A 17,904-nucleotide genomic window follows, 5' to 3' on the forward strand; every position below is an offset into this window, starting at 1 on the left:
GCTGTATTAATATCTACCACATTTATAAGTTTTTTATTTGTTAAATTAATTCTTTTATTTCTTGATTGTCCCCTCTTCTGCCTTGTCTAGTTCCAATTGAACATTTTATATTATTAAATTTTATATCCTCATTCAGAATATTAGTATACTTTAAAATATATTAGTGGTTATAGAGTTTACAGTAATATGTTTAACTAAAATATGTTTAGATCTTTGATCTAAATCAAAGATCATCATACTGCTTTATATGTAATGAAAAACATTCCCAATTCCTCTCTCTTATCCCTAGTGATATTGCTGTCATTTACTTCACTTTCGTATACAAAATCATTAAATACATTATCATTATTAATACTTTAAACAAACACTTTTTAAATCAATTAAGAATAAGAAAAATAAAAAAACCTTTATTCGTTGTCTGGTCCTCTTTCTTTATGTAGATTCAGTTTCTGCCCTATATAATTTTCCTTCTATCTAAATAATTTAGTTTAACGTTTCTCAAAAGGCAGGTTTGATGGTGATGAATTCCTTTAGCTTTTGATTGTCTGAAAAGCTTTTTTTTTTTTTCCTTCACTTTTGAAGGGTAATTTTTCTCCATCTAGATTGATGGGGTTTTTTTCTTTCAAAATTGTACATAGTTAACTCCACCCCTTCTTCCTTGTGTAACTTCTGGTTGGAAATCCAATGTAATTCTTACCTTAGTTCATCTGTAGATAAGGTGTTCGTTTCTTTGTATGTTTTTTTCTAGCTTCTTTCAATATTTTCTCTTTTTCTTTGGTTTTCTGCAGTTTGAAAATGATATACCTAGTTATAGAATGTTTACTATTTGTCCTGCATGGTATTTTATGAGATTCCTGGATGTGTGCTTAGTTTTCTGTCATTTAAAAGAATTCCTCAGTAGTTATTATTTAAAATATTTTGCTCATATTTTGTGAGAAATTGTCCCATATTTCTTGGTTGCTCTGTTCTGTTTCTCTTTCATTCTTTTTTCTCTTTGCATTTGAGATTGGGAAATTTGTATTGTCTTATCTTCAAGCTCACTGATTCTTTCCTCAACTGTGTCAAGTTAGTAATGTGCCCATCAAAGGCATTCTTCAATTTTGTTACAGTGTTTTTGATTTACATCATTTCCTTTTGATTCTTTAAGTTTCTATCTCCCTGCTTACGTTACCTCTCTGTTATTGCATGTTGTCCTCTGTTTCCTTAAGAGCCCTTAACCTATTAAGCGTACTTATTTTAAATTTCCTGTTCAATAATTTCAACATCTGGGTCATATTTGATGCTGGTCATGATGATTGCTTTGTCTCTTCAGATTGTGATTTTTTTTTATCTTGCTTTTGGCATCACTTACAATTTTTTCAATTGGATATTTTGTATTGTGTACAGAAGTAAAGGGGCAAATAGACCATTAACATGAGAATTTATGCTAATCTGTCTAGAAGATGGGCTATATTTAATGTGTGCTATAGTTATACACGTCAGAGATTTAATTTTCTTCTAGTGCCTTTGTTTTTGTCTCCCCTTTTGACTTTGGGTTTCCCTACATAACCCTCTTCAGAGACTCTAGCAGCTCTCTCAGTTACAAACCATTGTTCTTATACTGAGCCTTGTTGATGTAACAGTAAAATGTGGGTGAAAGGGTTTGTTATATAATATTCTGATTAAATATCAGTCTCTTAGTGGACCTGTCCCCAAGGGCTGTTACTTTTCAACGTGTTTCTCTTGGTGTACGTTTTTTTTTTTTTTTCCTTACTCCTTTCCGTGGATGTAGTGTTCCCAATTTATTTTCTTGATATTCTAATTGCTGTGAACTGTGTTTTTCCACTTTAAGTGAAGCAGGAGGCTAGAGGAGGTCACCAGGGAGAGCAAGCCCTCCTTCAAGCTGGAATAACACTCTGGTATAATCTTTTCTCCATGTGGCATAGATCTTTGATCTAGAAGGTCCTGGGAGTATCTCAAAGGAGTATGCTTCTCCTCCTGCTGCCAGAGCCATGAGGATATTGCTTAGATCCTCACCATGAGGACCTGATGAGGCTCTTCGAAGGTAAAGCCCTGAAAACTGTAAGCCTCACCCAAGAATGTCTCCCCGAAAAGTTCCTGATTTTCACAGTACTCCATAGTCTGCCTGCAGCAATTATTTCTTTATTAAATACAGTGGCTGAGATTTCTCTGTACAGCATTAGAACAGAATGGTGTTGGAGTATTCTTTCTTCTTACTGTTCTCACAAGGAAAATTCAATATTTCAGAATCAATATGATGTTTATAGTAGATTTTTATAGACACATTTTTCAGATTTAAGAATTTCCCTTATATTCCTAGCTTGCTAAAAGTTTCTCTTTTTTAATCATGAAAGATGTTTAGTTTTATTTGAGTCTTTTTCAAAATTTATTAGGGTGATCATATTTTATTTACCTTTTTTAACACAATCTGTTTCTTTTTCCTTTTCATGGCAATTTTCATGATTTTTAACTTTTTTCTTTGTTTTAGGAAATTTTACAATAAACTGCAAAATGATTTCCCATGTATGTATCCTATCTGGGATTTGTTACTTCTTAAACCTGTGGTTTGATGTCATTCTTCAATTTTTTTTTTTTTTAATGATTTTTGGCCAGTGTTTCTTCAAATATTACTTTGGTACTATTATATCTCTTTCCTTCTACTTTTGCGGCGATTACACATGTATTCACCTTTTTCACTGTGTCCTACACGTATTTTATGCTTCTTTCAGTATGTGTTTTTTGTTTTTTTCCTGTATCTTTCAATTTATACATTTTCAACTTAGCTGTATTACAGACCAAGAGTCTGCTCTTTAGCTATGCCTAATCTGCTCTTAAACACACCTGATGAGTCCTTAATTTCATTTACTGTATGGTTAAGTCATACAGTCATACGGAAATGAATTTGGCCAACATCCTGAATGAGTGTAGAAGCAGACTCTTTCTCAGTTGAGCCTCCCAATGAAAATGTAGCCTATCTGAAATAACGATTACAGCCTGGGAGACCCTGAGCGAGGGGCCCAGCTAAACTATGCCTGGACTCCTGACCCATGGAAACTGAGAAAATAAGTGTGTTATTTTAAGCCATTATATGTGTGGTACTTTGTTACTCAGTAATAGAAATGCATACAAACCCACTAGTTATGTTGTTCTTATTGTCATCCATGCCCTTGAATATGTAAACCAATGATTCTGTAGACTGCATGATGGTCCTAATAACCTGATTGTCTATTGGTGTAGTTCTTCATCATGTATCCCAGAATACCCACTGACTTTTATAATGAATAACAGAAATTGTGTATTAAAAACACATACAATCTTTGGGTGAAACTATATCTTCCAACAGATAATTAGAGAAGGGGTAAATCATTCTTAAACCAATCAAAGGCTGAGCTATTTCAGGACTAGGTTTCCATCTTTGTAAGGACTCATTTATTGCTCATTCACTCTAACTCAGGGCTCATATTTCAGATATCTCAACTGAAAATCTGCAAGTCTGCAGTTTTCCAGGAGGTCTGGAAGAGCTCTAAACTCAGTTTAGATCTCTTCAGCCCTTTGTGACAACCAAAAGCTGTATTTAGCGCCTTCATTTCTTGGCTTCCATTTTTTTCCTTGATTTCTCATGGCTATAAGGAGAATTCCTTGAACTATTAAAGCAGGTCAGACTTTCAGGCTCACTTGTCTATGATTCTGCTCTCGAAGGAAACTTAACACTTCCACCCCCAACACAAATACAAGTTTTCACTGCCTTAATAGATCCAAATTTCAGAATTTTTCCCATAGTCCAGTGAAATTCCCCAGAGAGCTAGAAAGACTATATGCCCCTTAGCATTTGCTTACTGTGTGGCTTCTCAACTCTTCTCCTGCAGAGTGCTACAAGAAAGAATCAAATGCTTTGAAGGTGCAGGTCTGTCACAGAATGTTAGGCTCACTCTAGTGAGTTTTATTTTCCCCCGAGGATGTTGGCCCTTGCATTTCGAATTGCCTTGGTAGGTTCCTGATTTCTTCAACAGATATTTTTTTTTTTGTATGTATCTAGATTTTCTAGTTTTGCCTGTGAATATTTTAGTTGGTTAAAAACTAATCTACTATGACCACAAATGGAACTCCTCTGTCATAGTCAGTGATACGCTGGAGTCAGTCTGTACTATCTTGCAAGAGCTGCTGTGTACATCTTTGTCTCGACTCCATGTGCAGAGATACAGTGTTGGTAACTTAGAAGTGACCTTGGACATGGTTAAAGCTACAGATCAAGGTGTTTCTTTTTGTTTTTTTTCAAAAGCAAATTTACCTGCATACCTCTTCCATGAGTTGTTGTTTCAAGTTTAAGGAATATTTGACCATTGAATAGGCTAAATAAATGGTTCACAAATTTTCGTGTGGAAAAGAATCTTTACTGTGAGCATTGAAAATTCAATTTCCTGAGCTCATTCCTGGACATCCTTGTCTCAGACCTGGGATATGGCCCAGAAATCTCATTTTTGTTATACCATCTTTGTGAATCTGTTACAACTGACTAAGCTGTAAGAAGAACTTGGCCTAGGCCTCTGTAGGCACGTAGTGGAAAGTTTGCCACTTTCTTCTTTTTTTTATTTTTTGTTTTTTCTTTTGGTTTGGTTTTAACTATCTTGTTGACTGGTCTACATACATGGCTGTCTTGATCTACTTAGTGAGTCAGATACTACCTTGTGGTATTTTCCTGTTTCTATTCCCTTTCTAGCTTCCTAATAGACCTAGCATTTCCACAATAAAATTATGAAGTAGTTTCCAATTGTGCACCCGAAACTATACTAAGATCTTCCAAGGGTTTTAATGGAACCAGTCCCCACATCCTCAGCTACAACATGTAATTTCCTAAAATTGTTCTGCCTGAGAACTCCCTTGTGCCACACAGGTTCTTGATTCCTCCCTCACCTCATCTCCTCAGCATTTGTATTATTTATTTCCCCAGCATGAAAAAACATTTGAGATATCGAGCAAAGGGACAGTTTGAAATATTAATATAGATACTATAAAAGTAAAAACCTCCAAAGTCTAGGTAACAAATAATTTTGCAACTCAGGTGACTTCCTTTTCTGTTTTCAGTAAAACTTAAGAAAGACCTAATCTAGCAGGCAGTCGATAGATCTCTGAAAATCATTTTTTATGACAGATCATATGGGAGTTTGGCAAAGAACCTGGAGAGAGTGTAAACGAGCGACATTGACATGACAAACATCCCATGTCCATTTTCTTATTTACGAAAAAGTTTTCTCATAACTTATAATAGAAATAGAAAAAAAGGAATAAATGAGGACTAGAATAGAGTTTAATTCTTGCTCATTCCAGCAAAAAGTAATATTTATCCCTGCATCCATGAACTACATGAAAAACAAGCTATATTCATCTAATTAATATATATTCCTGTTGTTTTTATTTTTATATTTAAAATTTTTATCAAAATTAATATATTTTATTGACATCTGCTAATATTAAATACACATATAAGTCAATCTATAATAATATATTTTTTTTAACATTTAGAGCCTATGATCACAGGCTGTAAGATAAATTAATATTAACCCTTCATTCACATTTTTATAGCAGGAAAAGATGATGGGTGAAAATCAAATATGCCTAAGCCTAAAATATATAATAATATTAGGATACAGTATATATAAGAAAGAAATGAAATTGTGAACTTAAGAAAAAAAAGAAACAATTTAAAATTTCTGACAATGTTTGTCCTTTGTTTTTCATTGATTTTATGATTGTGAATATTGAAAACTTTGAAAATATAAGTATTGTAAAGGTTTTCTTTTAAAATGTTAATATTTCATATTAGGAATTACATTATTTTCAGCTAGTTATTTTGTTTCTTTTAACCTGAAAATTGGATTACTCATTATCTTTAATTCATGACACAGCCTCCTAAGTCCGCTACTCAGCTTACAGTTAAAAGTTTGTGATGCTCCTGTCTTTTGCCAGTTCCATCCCCAGGCCTGCCCACCCAAGGTCACCAGCATCCTGAGTCTCCTGTTTCTCACTTTCTTGATTTTCAAAAAAGTAGTTTTGTTTCCTTTCTTTATTTTTAAAGTTTAAAACAGCAATAATATTCTTGTACCTACCTAGGATCAAGGAGGCATTAGAAAATCTTTTCTCAAGGCTGCTCGGAAAAAAAGATTTTCTTTTCTCACAAGGACTGTTGAAGGTGCCCATTGTCTTCCTCCAAGGAGGTTAGCAAGAAAGCCTGAAAATTACAACAGACACCAACCTCAGTGTTAGACTGTGGAAGGCAAGGCTGAGGAAGAAAATAAATTAGGTAATGACCACTAGACCAACTGGAAAATATCATATCCACCTTATTTTTTGTTTGTTTCTTGTTTTATGTACTTGACTCAATCTATTGCCTAACCACCACTTTTCCCCTTCAGCTTGAGATGGTTTTGGGTTTTCTGTAACCAAAAACTGTCAACCTTGTAAGTTAATTACAATATGGGGTCCTTCACGTCTTAGTAAAGATCCGGTCTGGAAATTTCATACTGCCAACAGATAGATGAAAAGTGTACTCCTTAAGAAATATGTGGTACATATATACAATGGAATACTACTCAGCCATAAAAAAGGATGATATATTGCCATTTTGGATGACATGCATGGATCTTGAGAGTATCATGCGAAGTGAAATAAGACAGATGGAAAAAGACAAGAACCATACGATTTCACTCATATGCAGGATATAAAACTGAAAGCAGCAAAGGAACAGAACAAATAAACTCATAGACACAGACAACAGTATAGTGGTTACCAGAGGGTAAGGGGTATGAGGGGGTGATGAAGAGGGTAAAGGGGGTCAAATATATGGTGACTGAAGGGGACTGGACTTTGAGTGGTGAGCATGCAATGCAATATACAGAAGATGTACTATAAAATTGTACACCTGAAACTTATATAATGTTATTAACCAATTTTACCCAAATAAATTTAATTTTTAAAAAGTGTATTCCTTTCCAACCTCTCCTTCACCTCCCGAATCCATTCCCTGCTTCTGAACTCTGCTTTCCTGTCTGCCTCTCTCAGCAAGCCCTCATCCTATCCCTCTGGCATCCTAGCCCTCTGGCATAGCCCTCATCATATCCCTAGCATGGGCCTGTGCAATTTCTATACCAAAGAGTCAAAATAAACCACTCACTATTTGACGATACACTGTGGATGGAGAAAGCTGTTTTCCTGAAAAAAACTGCCACGATGTATTACTGCACATGACCATTGTTCAAAGGGTCACCATGGTGAGTTTTTGTGTTCCCTGTGTTCTGAGCGGATGATGTTCAGAGATCCTAAGAGCACGTACCCAGTGTCTCTGTTAATCCTCGTCTTTTTTGTGCCCATCATAACACTTACCATGTCCATGTGTAGGGTGACCCAATAATTAATCATCCAAAATAGTACACTTTTGAGAGTTAAAGAAAGGGGGTGGGGGAGTTGATAATTATTCCAGATCCACAAGTGGAACCTGGGAATGTTCCAGGAAACCTAGGATGGATGGTCACCCTACCCATGAGTCTTCCTGAGAAGATGGGGATGATGACTAGGAACCTGCTAGAATTCCTCTTAACAATATTCGAGCTCTATTTTTTCCTTACAAGGCAGCGGGAGTCCTTTGACTTCCCTAATCTCTCATTTCTAATACATTGCCTCTTCACAAAAGAGGGTCATCTTTACTTTCTAAAACCTAAATAATCATTGTAATAATCAAAGTGGGGAGGTGGGGTGGGGGTGGAGTGGGGACTATAAAGCAATGATGTATTATAAAATTGTACACTTGAAACCTATATAATTTTATTAACCAATGTCACCTCAATAAATTTAATTAAAAAATAAGAAATATTTTGCTGGCTAATTACTGTGTTCCACAATACAGATAGAAGAAGGTAGGTGTGAAGTACATGAGTCACTTGATGTACTGTAGGGCACAGTGCAAAATAAACATTGGGTCCCTTGTTTAAAATAGAGGAAAGAAATGCTGTGAAAGGCACTGAAATACAAAGTTTTATCTTTTTCCTTGGTCTCTCAACCTGTCATAGTGTTTTCTTATTTATATTAAAGAAATCTTTGCATCTGAGGAAAAATTTATTTTAGATGCTAATCAAAATGAACACAAACATTAGTTAAATTTTTAAGGAAAAGCATTACATTTTATTTATGTACTTATTTATTTATTTTTATTAGTTTCATGTGTACAAAACTCTGTAATAGTTAGACATTTATCATTTATACCCCTCACAAAGTGATAACCCCCTCCCCCACTCTATCTACTACCCCTCTGACATCACAAATAGCCATTATATTTCCATTGTCTCTATTCTTTATGCTGTACTCCACTTCTTGTGACTATATATATAGAGAGAGAGAGACTGTATATATATACATATATATATGTATATATATAAAATTATAGTTGGCATTTGTTATTTTAACATTTATTGATTAAACAAACAGTAATGATGTATATGGTTTTATAGATAGTTTCAACTGTTTTCTTTTTTTTTTTCCAGTTAGGAAAGTAATCTTGACAAGAACCCTGATAAAATAGCTCATTGTTCACATTTTGATTCATTCTTAAGAAATGAATAAGCAAAATGGGAATTGGCATTATAAATGTGCTTATCAGAATTATAGAGGGCAGAGCTCACTAATGGGCAGGGGTCTGCGTACATATCAAGATTATAAATAACCTTAGAAGAGAATACCATTAGGCTCAGATCTGTGCATCTGATAGTACAAAAATGAAGTCAATAAATAGTACCAAGGGAAGTGAATGAGTAAGCTGGTGTTTGAAACACAAAAACCAAAATAAACGGATCATTCTGACTTCTTTGGATATCTCTATTCTTGACTAAAAATAAATATGTCTTTATACTCCTATTTATATTTCCTGCAGCTATATAACAATGAGAACAGAAGTCAAAATAGATGAAAATTACAATGTGGTGGGAATCAAGATGCATTCATAGCAGCACACCAATATGAAAATGTATATTCTGTGTCTCTGATTTTTATTTCTTTCTACACCTAAATTTCAACATTCCTATTGTACACGATATAAAGACTGCTGCCTCATCTCCACTCTATAAGGACAGAAAACATAGACAAATGGCTGCCAAATTTAAACTGAAGAGACTCTTTAAAGTCACTTCTAATTTGATAAAGTTGAGAACGACTGAAAAACAAATGAACTTAGAGCACGTTCTTAAAAGTGTTTGTGCAGAAAGTTTCCTTAGGCTTACCTCAGCAGTGATCGAACACAAAAATGTTTATTTATACCTATCTATTTCAGTACAAAAACAAAACTCATTTCTGAGCACCCTGCACTGTACCAGAACTTCTCAAACTGTAAGAACAGGACTCACCAGAGAATCTTGTTAAAAAGGCTGGTTCTAGTTTAGCTGCTCATGGATGGTGTCTGGAAATCTTCTTTTCTAAAGAGCTGCTAGTATGATAAAGTTGCCCATCCTAGAACTACTTTTGGGCTTGCAAGGCTCTAAAAGGCACAAAGTGTCCTTCGATAGGTGATTGGATAAAGAAGGTGTGGTACATATATATACAATGGAATATTACTCAGCCTAAGAAAAGATGAAATGCTGCCATTTGTGACAACATGGATGGATCTTGAGATTATCATACTAAGTGAAATCAATTGGACAGAAAAAGTTAAGAACTATATGACCTCACTCATACGTGGGCTATAAAACTGAAAGCAAAAACCGAACAAGACAGACAAACAAACAAACGAAAAATCTTAGACACAGACAACAATTTACTGGTTACCAGATGGTAAGAGGCGTGGGGGAGGTAGAAGAGGGAAAAAGGGGTCAAATCTATGGTGATGGAAGGAGAACTGACTCTGAGTGATGAAACACACAATGCAATATTAACCAATTGTCATCCCAATAAATTTAATAAAAATTAATAAAAAAATAAAATACAAAAAAATGAAAATAAAAAATAAAAGATGCAAATGTAAGTATCCTTTAAAGACAAATGTAGTCAGATAAATGGTTGAAAGGGTGTTTCTTCAGAAAAATCCATCCTAAAGAAGTTCCTGGACCCTATCTAGCACAATATTTTGCTCCAAATTTGCTTTCAGCCATAACGAGAAGGAAACTCTTATTTCTCATTATTAGTTTTTCTACTAAAGTGAAACTTTACCTCAGAAGAATGTTTTGTTTGACTATTGGTATAAGCAATACTAACTCATATAATAGAGATGTCTTTAAAAGCAAATGTGGAATAGATGCAAAAAATTCTCCAAATAACTTCATTGCTCAAAAGTAAAGCTTGTGTTCTTAGTTTCACCTCCCTTTATTTTTACAGGTTTGCTTCTCTCATATGCTCAGTTCTGCATGAACAACCCCTTTTGAGCATCTCATTCAAGTCTCCTTTCAACAACCACATAGAAAACCCTGCTCTTTTCCTGATCCCTTCAGTGGGTCTAAGATGAAAATCACTGATGTTCCTTCTGATAATTTGATCCACTAATGCATTAATGAATGATAAATTCTAGATCATATCTATAGGTAACACTTATATACCCTTGATACTATTCTAAACTGCATCATATATATTAGCTAATTTAATTCTTAAAACAACCCTGTGAGGTCAGTCCTATTATTCCTATTTGAATGATGGTGAAATTCAGTCACAAAGAGGTTAGTTGATTTGTCGAAATTCACATAGCAATGCATGGTGCTGGGATCTGGACCCAAAGAGCCTTGCCCTTGGGTCCTCACTGCTAAGCATTATATTGCTATGGTAACAGAGGTCTTCACTACTGGAGATTAGGTGAGAGGGCTTCTCACTCTTCATGGAGGGTTTATGAGAGGTGTTGTCTGGGTTCTGTTTACACCACCTCTGTGGCTCACCTGACACCCTGGCAGCCTTGTTTCTAATTTCAATTTCGAATATGGTGAATAATTCTATGAAGGCTTTTAATGGTTTTATGCACATAGTGCCTCTCTTCAGCTGTCCACATATCTTTTGTCTTCACCCAGTTGTTTTGACAGCACCCTCTTGCTATTTACACATGTGCATTCTGGAGGTACAAAGGAGCTCACCCATGGGACAGCCTGAACCAATGAGGCAGGGTGGGAGCCAATGGATAAATGCTCCCCACTTGCCTCCCAGGTGAACAATTCTGAGAAGATCCCATCAGCAAACTCTTAGCCCAGCTATGCTCTCAGGGGACCATGGCGAAGAAATATTTTTCTCATGCTATTGAAAGCTGCTTCCTCAGCATAAACTTAAATCTGGCCCTGGCCTAAGTCCAGTAGTGTTTGTTCCTTAATAGTTTGGAAACCTGGCTGTCCACCATTTTGTCTTTTTGTTGATAGAGTATATAAAATATTAAATTCACTTAAAACATATTATAGAAAGTTGAAGTTCCTTATATTGCGTTTAAGTTTAAATATTTCATTTGTGAAGAGATTATTTTAGAAGAATAATGTAGTGCTTTAAAGACTTATCTGATAGAAAAAGGAAATTTCATCCTTTTGTGTCTATTTTTCAGGGAAATAATAATATGCTACATTTTGGTTCTCTGATTACAGTGTTCCTTTCAGCCTGTTTACAAATTATTAGAATATTGCCTTTTGGGCTAATTTTTCAGGAGGGAAAACCAACTTATTGATTTAATTAAAAGAGAAACTCTAATTTAACACAAGCGAAAAAAAAGTATAGCTTTGTCACAATGATAACCTACAGTTAATGCATTTCAAAGTACTTGTCATAGATGTAATTCTGACTGCAGGTGAATTGACTATACTTACTTATGCCCAGATATTGTTTTTTGTGTTATTTTATTATTAATTGAATGTGACAATTTCAATCTTCGCATACCAGAAATCTGAAAAAATAGCAGCACCACCCTCCTGAGCATTTGATGTAAATCAACTTTATTCTTTTTTAACTCTATGGAGGAATAATCATGCTGTATATTGACAGTTCAAATAAAATTTTAAAATAACCTCTCTGTAAAAAAAAGAAGAAGAAGAACTAATCACATATAAATGCCTAGAAATTTAGCACTGTTTGTGGATTGTTCCACTCATGCTCTTTTCTGTGACTGCATATGATATTATGCAAATGATATATGGACTCTCATTTATAAGTCTTCAGCACATGACAACTATTTGGGCAGGATACTGTGTTCATTCTGATTATTAGTAGCTAGCAAAAAACATGCTAGAGGAAAGGCATCAACTAATAATTCTAGAAAGAATCAATTATCCTTTCTAATACTTTTGTGCTGGTATTCAGCAAAATGAATTAAATGTATTTAATGATAGTTCTAGTTAACCTAGTCCCAGTATCACTTTAAAAGTGATTAACATTTCTCAATCTCATTAAAAGCATCCTAAAACCCATCATATAGAAGGAATGGAATTATGTTGATACCCTCTAATCCCCCCACATAAAAAGAGCATCTGGTAGGTATAATTCAGATGTGCTGTAAAAATTTGAAAGAATGAAAAACTCTTTCAAACTCTTTTGCTCTTTTCCTCATGCAAATTACAGGCCATTTTGGGTGATGTCAGAAAGAAAACCAACGGACAAAAGAATTCCTTGGACCTGATTTGGAATAACTGGGCCTGTAACAAATAGGAGAGTGCGGTTCTCTGCCAAGAACAAGAGTAGATCTCTGGTTTTTAGCCCATCATTAGGCAAACAAAACTCGGCTAACTCACCACTACCAAACTGACCTTTCCATGCATTGTCACCACTACTTTCTCCTGAAATTTCTACCCATCCTGTGGGTCTACCATGACATAAGCTAAAACAAAGATATCTCAAGTTTTTATAGCCGCTAAAATCTTTTCAACTAAAAAAAAAAAAAAAGATGACATTGAGCATGTGAGTCACACCCTCATACATCTGGACCAGATAAACTAGCACAACAAATAATATACACATCTGTGCTGTCCTTTTTACTCTAATCTTCATTTGGTGGTTTTGACAAACTTTATTTGGTGGAGTTCATATTTCCGAATCTTCCTTTCCTCAGCAAGGACGTCTCCATCTGTCTTCCAGTATGCCTGCCAAGATGAGCCAAAGAATACAAGCTCCTTGACTGAAGAATATTTTTGGTCTTGTTCAAATCTATATCATGACCCCTAGAAGACTACTTAGGAGTATGGAAAGTACATTTGCTGAACCATAAAATAAATTCAGTGGTTCAACCACTTGCAGGTGGGGAGGAAAGGATCCAGCAGAATTTCTGCATTATTATTATTTACTTTTTTTCTTTCTTTTTCTTTCTTTTTTTTTTTAGGATTACAGTCTCAAAGAGAGTATTATGACATTCCAGAGTATCTAAGATGGGTAAGCCAAGTGGGATAACCTTCCCATTTTAATCATGGCTTATGTGGTTCTCATAGAGTTGTTGAGGCCCAAGGTGGAAAAATGTTTTAGAGGCCATCTAGAATAAACCTTCTTATTTCTGATGCTTGAATTCCATCTTTAATCTCTATCAAGCAATTGTCTGATATGTGTCCATTCCTGTAGCAAAAGAATCATGTGTCCAAACATATGTCATGTCAGACAATATTATTTTATGTTAAGATGAAAGATGTTTCCCATAAGATTCATTCTATTGTCCTCTTGATAATTCTTGGAATCATAAAAAAATGTGACTGATCTCTGTGCAGCCCAATAGTCCTTCAAATATTTGAATTCAAGGGAATTATTAGTTACCCTTTGGAAGCCTTTCGAGGCAAAATTCACCACTTTCTTCACCCATTCCTCAAATGACAGGTTTTCAGGCCCCTTATTATCTTATTTTACCCTTTTAAATAATCACTTGTGTCTCCTTACAATATTGGTTCTTCAACTTGTAACCTATATTTAGTAGATCAGGATAGAGCCTCTGTCTTCTCAAGAAGATGGGACTGAAGTTAAATCAGGCGTGTTTTTGTAGCTACATGACATCCTTTAAGCATGTTAACTCCACGATCAACTAAAATTCATGCTTTGTAAATACACAGTGTTGTTAATTGTATTACACATTTATTTCTTGTTTCAAAATTAATTTTAACAAAAAAAGCACATAAATGTACTTTTAAAAATTATATTCTGCTCCAGTAGAGGCTATTAATGTGCCTCCCAGATCCTCTTCCCAGGCGGGGTTAGTCTTTCTGCACTTTCTGTGACTTCTGGTTGCCAGTGGATTACAGCTGTCCCCCACTCTAGAGAACAGTTCTTGGACAAGTACCACCTTCACCTCGTCACAAGGGCAGCTGGCACAAGTGATTACCTGACACAGGGTACAGAAGACCCTTTGCCTGTGTGTCTCATCAGTGGTGGCGTCATCTCCAGAGCTCCCAGTAGGATCAGGCAAAACTTCTCCAGCTGAGACATCCTCTTCTTGTTCTGTTATACTTCCCTTATTTCCTTTCTCTTGGGAACATTCTGTCAAACATGTGCCCTGAAATCTCTATCTCAGGCTATGTTCCCAGGAAACGTGGGCAAAAACAGTTACTAAAAGGATGATAATAAAATATACATATCTTGTTGGTTCTCAGAGGTAACCACACTGAACCCTTGAGGCTTTGTGTATGTGTCTTGTGGGGAGGTACTTTTTTGGGGAGTGGTGAAGTATTGTTAAATACTGTGCATATTTTTGTATTTCTTGAATTACATATTATATACTACCTTTTGATTTCCTTTGTGTGAAAATCCTTTCTTTTTCTCAACTTTATATTCCTAGTAATCATAATTTTTGTTAAGTTATTGATGGTTACATTTCTAGGATAATATTAATGTTTCTCTTTCTTGGACCAAGTTTATGTTTGTGTTGTGAGTACATTTTTTCCTCACCATCTGATTTTTTTTCTGGAGTTGATAACATTTTATTTTTTTAGTTTGGTTGATTCTGTACCTATTACTGTTTTTCTTACTGACAGATCATCACATAATCCTTCCAGAACCCTGCCCTTCACAGCAGCTCTCTTCCCGCAGCCCTATCTTACGGAACCAAGGTGCAGGCCTGCTATACATCTGCCAAGTCTAGGCTTCCCTTGGCTATCATCTTGTTTGCGGTCTTCTTTTTTCCTTATTCTACTGACCTTCCCAGTAGCGTCTGAAGAAATGGTACTTAGGAGCTAAGTCATCCTTGTGTGTTTTCAAACACTTGTTATGTGTTGACACTTGATTGACAATTTGACCCGGCACAGGTGAACGTCTTTTTCCCCTCACAATTCGAAGGCTTGCTGCATCACATCTGGCCTCTGGCCTTGACGCTGAACTTTCCAGTGCCATCTCTGTTAGCCACTTGGTAGACGGCTTTATTCGACCTTCTCTTGGCAGGCTTATAGGCTCTTTTCTTTATCTCTGGTGTTCTAGTATTTCAGAATAATGGCTGTGATGTGGGTGTTTATTGTTCTTTTCTTTTGCCTGGTGGACCTCTTCAACAATATGTGTTATCTCAGCTAATGCTCGCAATGAAAGTGGTCGTTACTAGCCTCATCTTTGTAAGAAAAGGGAATTTCAGATAAGTTGTGGGCTATACCTTGGACCACACAGTAGAAATGCCAGAACTAATCCTGAAACCTGAAATTCAATCTAAGTAAACTTTTCCCTCATACCGCAACTTCCAGCTAAGTTTTATCTCCTACATTCTGACCTCCGGTGGCGGGGCTTTGTTTGTTTCATTGTGATTTTCATGAAACATGAATTGTCACAATTATTTAATTCTGTTGAGCTAGTAAAAACCAAAAAATCCTCCTCTCCCTCTAATTTTACCAAATCTGTCTGGATACTGATTGTGTCATTAGTTGTATTACTGATTGCTTCAGCTCGATGTCATCTCTAAACTTGATAAATGAGGCACACATTCCCTTTGATAAGAACTTTTCCTCCAATGACCACAGGCCTGTGACCTTCAGATATCGTGGCACGACATCACTAAATAGCCCATTGTGTACAAATCTAGCCCTTGGATTCAGACAGCCCTGAGTTTGGACACCAAATATGAAAACATTTCTTAACTTTTCAGAGCCTCTTGATTTAGAATATAATAAAATACTTACTTCAAAAGTGACTTCAAAATTAACTGGAATAAGAAATGTAATGTAAATATTCAAAAATGGTTGTTCAGATTTTTTTATTTTTTTGATGCCTGATTTTTATTATCAATTTCTTTTTTCAATTTAAAGTGGTCTTCAGTGGCTGGGAAGCCTGGCCTCCCAAGACCAGAGTCAGTTGGGGCTGGTTGTTGTTGGAAGGGGGTTGGGTTGGGGGACTTGGATGGGAGCAGGGAGACCCCTGCTCTGCCAGTGGTCCTGGGGGGAGAAGACAACTGCAGTTCACAGAGCCTGGGGTGTGGTGGGAAGGACATGAGACAGGAGCAGGAAGTTGGGGAGAGGGGACCCACCTCAGTGCCCAGCTTCATTCTCTTCTAATGTTTTCCCACTGGTGGCATTCTCTGCAGTCTTGGAAGCTTTCTTTTCTTTTTCTTTTTCTGGGTTTTCGAACTAGCAGTACTCTGGAGGAGGGCCTTTAGCTCTGCATCCTGAACCTTTATCTCAGACTTGTAAAGGTCAAGCGCAGAGGGACCGCTGGTTATCTGCATGAGCAGAGCTGTCAGTTTAAACTGGGCAACAAATTCACCCTCCTTTTCATAGAGAACATTAAATGGTTGTCGCAGTTCATGTTTGGCACACTCCACCACACGCATCTGAGCTTTCTTCTCATCTTCAAATGCTCTTAAAGTAAATGGCATGGCATCAAAACACCTTTTGACGTCACTAAAAAAGGCACATGAAGTTTTCATTTTCAGGCCATACTGTTTAGAGGGATCTCGTATGTAAATTGTGGTTCTCTGTCCTGCATCCTTGGCCTTGCCCTCTCCTGAGCTGACGAGAACATCCACAGCATATACTTCATGTACCTCAAATTCAGCTTTCTCATGGTCCTTCTTCTGCTGGTCTCTGGGATTCTGGATAATGGTTTTCTCTCCATCAATGACATGCTGCTTCAATCGGTGTGACAGCATACCTTCTATTGACGTGCAGTTAAATGAATGGGCAACTTCTGTCATTTGTGTGTTCTGGTTTCCAGGTTTGACCAGGTGGCAGCTTCAGCACAAAGGTGAGCTGCCTTAATGACATCTGCTTTCCTCCCTGTGACTTCTGCTTTCCCCCTTGTTATTTGGGTCCCCTGAGCTACGTCAACCACAAAAGTGTGAGCCGTGTTAGCGATGAAGCCATCCACATGGATGTCAGTTTTTACCAAGTGACCTTCCTTGAGAATATAGTCGTGGTGGCTCTTCAAAGGGGACAAGTGACATACACAGTTATTTACTGACATACTGGTGGGAAAGGCAATATCTTTCTTCATTTCTTTTTCTTTCTTGAAAATTTTCCCTGTCTCTTCCATAATCATGGCATCGCCATTCTCACACAAGCTCAGTACTGACACACCTGAGCAGGATGCTTCCACCGAAGACCGACTACCCCGTTGGTGATGTCTCCGCTCACCTTATACTTGACCACGACCAGGTCCTCAGCCATGGTTGGTTCCTGCTACTCGTCCTCGCCTGACATCTTCCTGCCACCACTACCACTGCAGCCTCGTTCCCCCGCCCCCAGCCTCTGTTTCCCTCCCTGGCCACAGGCCGTGGCCAGAGCCCCTTTGATTCAATTCGCGAGGGGAGCGCGAGCGAAAGCGCTAGCAACCAAAGGAGCGGGCTGGAGGGCCAAAGCGAGACGGCGCCTGTTTAGATTTTTGAAGGTACTTGGTAAGATATAACAAAATTAAGGTATATTTGTATAGCTTAGAGCAGAAAATAACTTTTTTCTCAAAATATTTAAAACAATGGAATGCAAAAACTATATGGCTAAAAAAAAACCTATATGGTGATTATATTATATTAGT

General features: G+C 36.6%; 1 pseudogene; it reads right to left on the reverse strand.

The window, feature by feature from the left end:
* Positions 1–16,403: 16,403 nt before the first annotated feature.
* On the reverse strand, positions 16,404–17,573 carry LOC117033293 (proliferation-associated protein 2G4-like; annotated as a pseudogene).
* Between the last annotated feature and the right edge of the window lie 331 nt (positions 17,574–17,904).

The sequence above is a fragment of the Rhinolophus ferrumequinum genome, chromosome 13, assembly GCF_004115265.2.
Source record: "Rhinolophus ferrumequinum isolate MPI-CBG mRhiFer1 chromosome 13, mRhiFer1_v1.p, whole genome shotgun sequence".
NCBI classification, from domain to species: domain Eukaryota; kingdom Metazoa; phylum Chordata; class Mammalia; order Chiroptera; family Rhinolophidae; genus Rhinolophus; species Rhinolophus ferrumequinum.